Consider the following 7,936-nt stretch of genomic DNA (forward strand, 5'->3'; position numbering starts at 1 on the left):
CAATCTCACTCCTCCCCTAAACAGTTTCACAACAGACGATCACTTTCTTCTAGCACTATAAATGATCAAGTTCAACCCATGAATGAGAACATATGGAACTCTGTTCTTTGATTTTGTGAAAAACCACTGAATATAACTTACCTCGTATCCATTAAACATCCTGAAAAATCCTTTTTTATGTATCTTTTTTTATGGCTGAATAATACTCCACTGTGTATATACCACATTTATTTTATCCATTCCTGTTTGATGGTCAACAAGTTTGGTACCATGTTTTTTGCAATTGTGATGTGAACTGCAAGAAACATAGGTGTGCAGGTATATTTTCTGTAAGATGATTTGAGTTCCTCCAAGTATATTCTCTACAGGGGAATTACTGAGTAACATGGTAGGTCAATATCTTGTCATTTTAGCAACCACCATGCTCTTTTCCAAAAATGTTGCTGTACTTTTCAGTCCACATGCAATGTAGAAGCATTTATTTTTTTCCAAATCATTACCAGCCTCTGTTATTGTTTCTTTTGTTAATGATGGCCAGTCTTACAGGGGTATGTGTATTTCAAAGTGGACTCATAATGCATTTCTTTGATGATGAGTGAGGCTGAGCCAGGTTCATGTGTCTGAGGGCTCCCCGTATCTCTTCTTTTTTTTTTTTTTTTTTTTTTGAGTTGGAGTCTCACTCTGTCGCCCAGACTGGAGTGCAGTGGCCGCTCCCGGCCACCGCAGCCTCGACCTGCTGGGCTCCGGCAATCCTTCCGCCTCAGCCTTCCGAGTAGCCGGAATTACAGGCATGCGCCACCACGCCCAGCTGATTTTTTTTGATTTATTGTAGAGATGAGGTCTCGCTACCCAGGCGGGTCTCGAACCCGCGGGCTCAGGCAATTCACTCACCTCAGCCTCCCAAAGGCCCGGGATTACAGGCTGAGCCACCGAGCCCGAAATGAACATCAAAAGACCCAGTTCAAGATGCCAGTTCTCCAAATGTATGACCTTGGAAATGCTTTTAGCTTCTCTGGATTTGTTTCCTCGTTGTGAAGGAAGGATAATGACACTCACTCTGCAGCATCAAGATGTATATACAGCAGGGTGCGGTGGCACATGCCTGTAATCCCAGCACTTTGGGAGATGAAGGCAAAAGGATTGCCTGAGCCCACAAGCTCGAGACCAGCCGGCAACATGGCGAGACTTTGTCTCTACAATAAATCAAAAAATTAGCTGGGCATGGTGGCGCATGCCTGTAGTTCCAGCTACTTTGAAGGCTGAAGTGGAAGAACTGCCTGAGCCCAACGGGTCGAGGCTCTGGTGGCCATGAGCATGCCACTGCACTCCAGCCTGGGTGACAGAGACTCCAACTCAAAAAAAAAAAAAAAAAGATGTATACACACGCTACACTCACACATATACACATACACATACAAGCACATAACAGTGTCTGCAGAGATGAACAGAAATATTAGCAACACACAGGCACATCACTTCATCTGACCCCACCTCAACTCTACGGGAAGCCAAGAAAGACCCTGGCGCTGTGCCTGACTAGGGTTCCCACTCAGGCAGGGTGGTGCGAGGACCCAAGTCCAGGTTTCTTCACTGAGTATCACATACTTTGCTCATTAGAACCTGCCATCCATCCTTAAAGAGCTTACAACACACATGAAAATGACAAGTCTTCACATGAGCAACTCTAAGAGATGAGCGTTTCATGGAGCATCCCTAAAACACATGCTGGGCTAGCCTTGGCAGGGTCACAGCCAGGAGTAGAGCCACAAGGACAGGAAAGGACTGGTGGGAGAGGGGCAGGCGGGCAGTCTGAGGAGCAAGGGACACTGAGAGCACAGACGGCCTGGACAGCACAAGGGACTCCTGTGAGGTAAAAACCGAAAGGACAGGAAAGATGAGAGGCAGGCTCAGATGAAGCCTGACTGAGCGGTCTGGATTTTAACCAGCTGAGAAAACAAAGCCCGCTGTCTCTGAGGTGGAGGAGCAAGTTGAAGAAAGCAGCAAACTGAAATGACTGCCCTGGAGTCACAGTGTCAACTGGAGCCAGGGAAGACGGCCCTCAGGCATGGTGCACTGTGAGGTGAGGGCTGGAGGAGGTCAGGCCTGGCTGAGGGGTTTAAGAACTCCAAAGGGCACGTGTGCAGATGAAGGGAAGGCCAGAGAGTCACTCAACAATGCCACACTCCGAGTCACCACATGGGCAAGCGTCTAGATGCTGACCAAGTGCAGCAAGTTAATGTTTCCTGGGTCCTTGAGCACAAAGGAACAACCTGAAGCACCCATCTGAGCTTCGTGAAGCTTATGGCACTGTCTCTCAGTGAGGGCCCTGGGGACAGAAGGCCTCACCCGCCCTGTCTCTGGCACCACACTCAGCCACGAGATGCTGCCAGGAGGTACAGAGACACCTTGACAGAGCTGGCTGCCACAGGCTCTGACGTGAACAGCAGGTGTGGGTGGGGATCACCACTCACTGCTGGGCCCGTACCCAAACCGCATTTAGGTGAGAATCAGACGTGGAAATGTGGTACCCTAAGGGAGTGATGGAGGAAGCGTAAGGGCCAGTGGAGTCCCTGTGCCCGGTAGAGGCTGTGGCGGGCAGATTCTGATGTGGTCCCAATAGCCTGCACCTCCTGGTGCACATGCCCTTATGTAATCCCATCCCAGCAGGAATAGGCTGGGCCTAGTGATCTCCCTCTGACAAACAGAACACAGCCAAAGTGACACTTCAGGTTACAAAAGACCATCACTCCTCCCCCACCCCCGCCCTCTTCTTTTGGAATCGCCACTCTGATGAGACCAGCCACCACTCTGAGCTGCTCCGGAAAGCCTCGTGTGGCAAGGAATAGAGGGGGCCTTCAGTCAACACCCAGTGAAGAACTGAGGCCCCAACAGACTGCAAGGATCCTGCCAGCAGCCAGACATCTGAGTGCAGTTGGAAGCAGATCCTCCCCCAGTTGACCTTTGAGATGGCCACAGCCTTGGCTGACAGCTGAGAGACCCTGAGCTAAAGGACTCAGATAAGAAAACAAGGCTCAGAGAGAGAAAATGATGTATGCAAGGTCACAGCTGATAGGCAGCAGAGCCAGGGTTAAAACCCAAGGCTGTCTGATCCCAAGCGGTTTTTTACTCTCCTACTACCTGTCTGGGTAGTTCTGAACAATGTGAGTCCCACAGAGAACAAGACACAGAAAAAAAGGCCTAGCACAAGCAGCATGGAAGAGAAACTGTGGTCCTGGGGACCCACTGGGTCTCTGGTCACCACTGTTCACAGCATGAGGCTCCTGCGCATAGCTTCTTGGAAACCCTGTGTCTCCGCTGAGACAGCCACCGAAGACACTGCAATGCTGGTCTTGTAAGCCCAGCATAAAACAAACCTAGCCACTTCTGTGGACCTGCCTGCTAGGGCTTCGTGTGGGTTTCAGGTTTCCAACAGAAGCTGGTCTAGACCAGCTGGGAACTAGACCAGTGCTGGAAACCTTGGGTTCTTTAAAAAGTATAATCCTTCCTTTATAAAATTAGATAGAACAACCTAGAGCTCCAGGCATTTTACCTTTATACTGACACACCCACGGGTTCCCTTCAACATATAGAGGACTCCTGTCATTCAGCTCTTCTGGAGAAAAGAGATCCTGATTCTCGCCCTCCAGCTCTGGTAGTCAAGAGGTTGTGGTGGGAAGAGCAGGCTCAGGAAACCCAGCTGTGTTCAAATCCTAGCTCCACCACTCCCTGGCCGTGTGTCTTGGATGAGGATCTCTATGCTCACCAAGCCTTAGTCCCTGACTTACTCAAGGAAATCAGAATAAAACCTCAGACCTCACCAGAGCACTGTGAAGACCAAACAAAACCACCCTGCCAACCATCTAGCAAGGTGTCTGTTTGAAAATCTATTAACCCTTTGTACTCGGAACATCTCGTGGATTACCTACCAGCAACTTGACTGTACTTTTTAATGAAATGATGAAAAACAAATCCCTTCATATTAAATAGCATAGCGATGGAACCAGTTATTTTATTGTAATGATATTTGGCTTATAATGGAATTATGGAACTTATTTATGACAAAAAATCCAAAAAAAAAATTTTTTTTTTGAGTCGGAGTCTCACTCTCGCCAGGTTGGAGTGCAGTGGCATGCTCCCAGCCACCACAGCTTCGACCTGCTGGGCTCAGGCAATCCTTCCACCTCAGCCTTCCAAGTAGCTGGAACTACTGGCATGTGCCACCATGCCTGGCTAATTTTTTTATTTGATTTATTGTAGAGATGAGGTGCTCACAATCCTCTCACCTTGGTCTCCCAAAGTGCTGGGATTATAGGCGTGAGCCACCATGCCCAGCCGAAAAAAATCAAAATTTTGTATCTCATATTTTTCTTTTTTCTTTTTGAGTTGGAGTCTCACTCTGTCACCCAGACTGGAGTGCAGTGGCATGCTCCTGCCCACCGCAGCCATGACTTGCTGGGCTCTGGTGATCCTTCCAAAACTACAGGCGCGCACTACCATGCCTGGCTAATTTTTGATTTATTGTAGTGACAAGGTCTCGCCAAGTTGCCCAGGAGAGTCTCGAACCCGCAGGCTCAGGCAATCCACTGACCTCGGCCTCCCAAAGCGCTGGGATTACAGGCTGAGCCATCGAGCCCGGCCGCATATCTCATATTTTTCTAACATATGGTAATGTGTGAAACAGTCACCGACATGCTTTGCAGGTTTGTTGATACATGTTGTGCAATAGTAATTTGTTTGACATCTTCTACCTGGTGTTTTTCTATTCGAGTAGACAATGCAGTCTCATTTTCTTCCTCCCACATTAATAATATGTTATTTATTGTCCAGTCTGCACCACTGTGAAAGTATTTCACACAGTCTCGTTCTAAATAATGCCAGCTGATTTTTTTTTACAAATATCTCAGTATATATTCCATCTCTTATTTGCTTTTTCATGCAATTTGAATGGAAAACTTTAAGGAGATATATATTTTTGAAAAATTTGCACTGGCATAATTTTGTGCTGTACAATCACCAGCAATCTCTCTCTTTGTTTTTGTTTTTTTTTTGAGTTGGAGTCTCACTTTGTCACCCAGGCTGGAGTGCAGTGGCATACTCATGACCACCACAACCTCGACCTGCTGGACTCAAGTGATCCTTCCACCTCAGCCTTCCAAGTAGCTGGAACTACAGGCCCACACCACCACAAGTGGCTAATTTTTTTATTTATTATAGAGGCGAGGTCTCACCATGTTGCCCAGGCTGGTCTTGAACCCCTGGGCTCAGGCAATCCTCTCACCTCTGCCTCCCAAAGTGCTGGGATTACAGGCATGAGCCACCATGCCTGGCCACCAGCAATCTCTTTTATGTCTCCTGAGAGGGGACATCTGAGTGGTTTGCCAGATTTACAATATCCCCTCAGAGGGGACATCTGAATGCAAAGGGTTAGTTATGTCTTTTCTATTATCCGTTAAAACTATGAAAAATGTAGGTGGCATCCCAGGCACAGTCATCTCAGTTTCCAAGGTTCTCCAAGTTCAGTAAGACTGATGTTTTTACCACCACTGTCATCATATCACTGCCTCTAAGGAAACGGCTTCCCACTGCCTACAAAATTAAAGCTTAAATTCTAGAGTCCAGGATTCAACTTGGTCCTACCTAATCACCTACCATGCTCCAAAAACTGCAAACTCACTGTCTCCTAAATAAGCCATGCTTTCTTTATTCAACAAGAAATCTTTCTTGACCATCTACTATGTATAAAACATTGCAGCATACAAATTTGAATAAAACACGACTTCTACAAGATTTCAATGTAGAGCATAGTGGAGAAGAAGGGCATATATCTGCAAGAGAACTGGGGAAGGCTTCCTGGAGGAAGGTACCCTGAACTGAGAGGTAAAGCCTAAGGAGTACATTCCTCATGCTCACACAGGGCAGTCCAAGCCCATGAACCTTCATTCTCCTCTCTGCTCAGCCAGTCAGACCTGATCAGTGACAATGATGATGATGGTAATACCCACAAACATTAGCTGAAATCAAACAATGGCCAGGCACTGCACTAAGCCCTTGCAGTCTTTCACTTACTCATACGAGTGACAATGTATGATGTAGGTCAGTGGTCCCCAACCTTTCCCCCTTTTCTGCATCAGGCACCCGTTTCATGGAAGACAATTTTTCCACAGACTGGCAGCAGGTGTGTGGGGGATGGCTTCAGGATGCTTCAAGCACATTACTGGATTTATTTATTTCTAGATTCCTTGCATGCACAGTTCACAATAGGGTTCGTGCTCCTATGAGAATCTACTGCCACTGCTTATCTGACAGGAGACCCAGCTCAGGTGGTAATGTGAGAACAATGAGGGGGGAGGATAAAAATACAGATGAGGTTTCACTCACTCTCCTCCTGCTCACCTCCTACTGTGTGGCCTGGTTCCTAACAGGCCACACTAGTCTGGGGGTTGGGGACATCTGATGTCAGTATAATTATTATCCCCATTTTACAATGCAGAAACTAAGTAACTTTTCAAAGGTCACACAGCTGGGAAATGGAAAGTCTACTGTTTCTGCTTTGCTCTTCTCTTCCTCTAGTAAAAAGATCCCTCAACCCAGAGAAAACTGCTTGTCCCCAAGAGTGGCCACGAGACTACTAATCAGAGCACAAGGATCTGGCAGGGGAGTCCTTTCTGAGGACACATAAAGGTACAACTGTAGGGTGCAGTCATTACTCCATTGTGGAGAAGGACTTCAGCAAAAGGGAAGAAGAAAGGCTATATAAAAAGGGGCTGGGGTCAGGCGTGGTGGCTCACGCCTGTAATCCCAACACTTTGGAAGGCGGAGGCAAAAGGATTGTCTGAGCCCATGGGTTCGAGACCAGCCTGGGCAACATGGTGAGACCTCATCTCTACAATAAATCAAAAAGTAAGCCAGGCATGGTGGTGCATGCCTGTAGTTCCCGCTAATTGGAAGGCTGAGATGGAAGGATCACTTGAGCCCAGCAGATCTAGGCTGCAGTGGCCATGAGTGTGCTATGGCATTCCAGCCTGGGCAATCGAGTAAGACTCCAACTCAAAAAAAAAAGAGAGAGAGAGACTGGCAGGTGACACTGGTGCCAAGAAAAGGAAGTAATAATTTTAAGAAGACAGGCATCTCCAGCATAAAGAAAGATGCACAATTCAGTGAAAAGAAATCAAAACAGTTCAATACAAAATGGGCACAACACTTAACACATTTCACTAAGGATGATAGGTATATACAATAAACACTTAAGTGATTAATTAAGGTCATTAGTCATCTGGGAAACAAATTAAAATCACAACAAAATTTCTCTATTCATCTATTAGAACAGCTTTCAAAAAACACCAAAAAACTGACAATACCAAGAACTTCACAGCACAAAGAATGAACCTCAACATACGGAAATTTTAAAGACAATAATTTAAGAGGTCAAAGGATATGAAAGAATGACAATTCATCTCTGTAGTAGTCTTCCTTCCAAAAACCAAAGTCCAATTCTTTTTTTTTTTTAGTTGGAGCCTCACTCTATTACCCACTCTGTGCAGTGGCACACTCACAGCCACTTCAGCCTCAACCTGCTAGGCTCAGGCGATCCTTCCATATCAGCCTTCCAAGTAGCTGGAACTATAGGCACGCGCTACCATGCCCAGTTAATTTTGTTACGTATGGTAGAGATGAGGTCTTGCCAAGTTGCCCAGGCTGGTCTCCAACTCCTGGGCTCAGGCAATCCTCTCGCCTTGGCCTCTCAAAATGCTGGGATTATAGGTGTGAGGCACCATGCCCAGCTTCAGTATATCTTTTCTTTTTTTTTTGAGTTGGAGTCTCACTCTGTCGCCCAGACTGGAGTGCAGTGGCCGCTCCCGGCCACCGCAGCCTCGACCTGCTGGGCTCTGGCGTCCTTCCGCCTCAGCCTTCCAAGTAGCTGGAACTATAGGCGCGG

General features: G+C 46.9%; 1 protein-coding gene across 2 annotated transcripts in view; it reads right to left on the minus strand.

Annotated features, from left to right (window-relative positions):
* Window positions 1–7,936, minus strand: part of SCAP (SREBF chaperone) — a 39,128-nt gene that overhangs the window by 14,417 nt on the left and 16,775 nt on the right. The gene's annotated exons all lie outside the window — the stretch shown is intronic.

Source organism: Carlito syrichta, unplaced genomic scaffold (genome assembly GCF_000164805.1).
Source record: "Carlito syrichta isolate Samal-C Ts95f unplaced genomic scaffold, Tarsius_syrichta-2.0.1 Scaffold314290, whole genome shotgun sequence".
NCBI classification, from domain to species: Eukaryota; Metazoa; Chordata; class Mammalia; order Primates; family Tarsiidae; genus Carlito; species Carlito syrichta.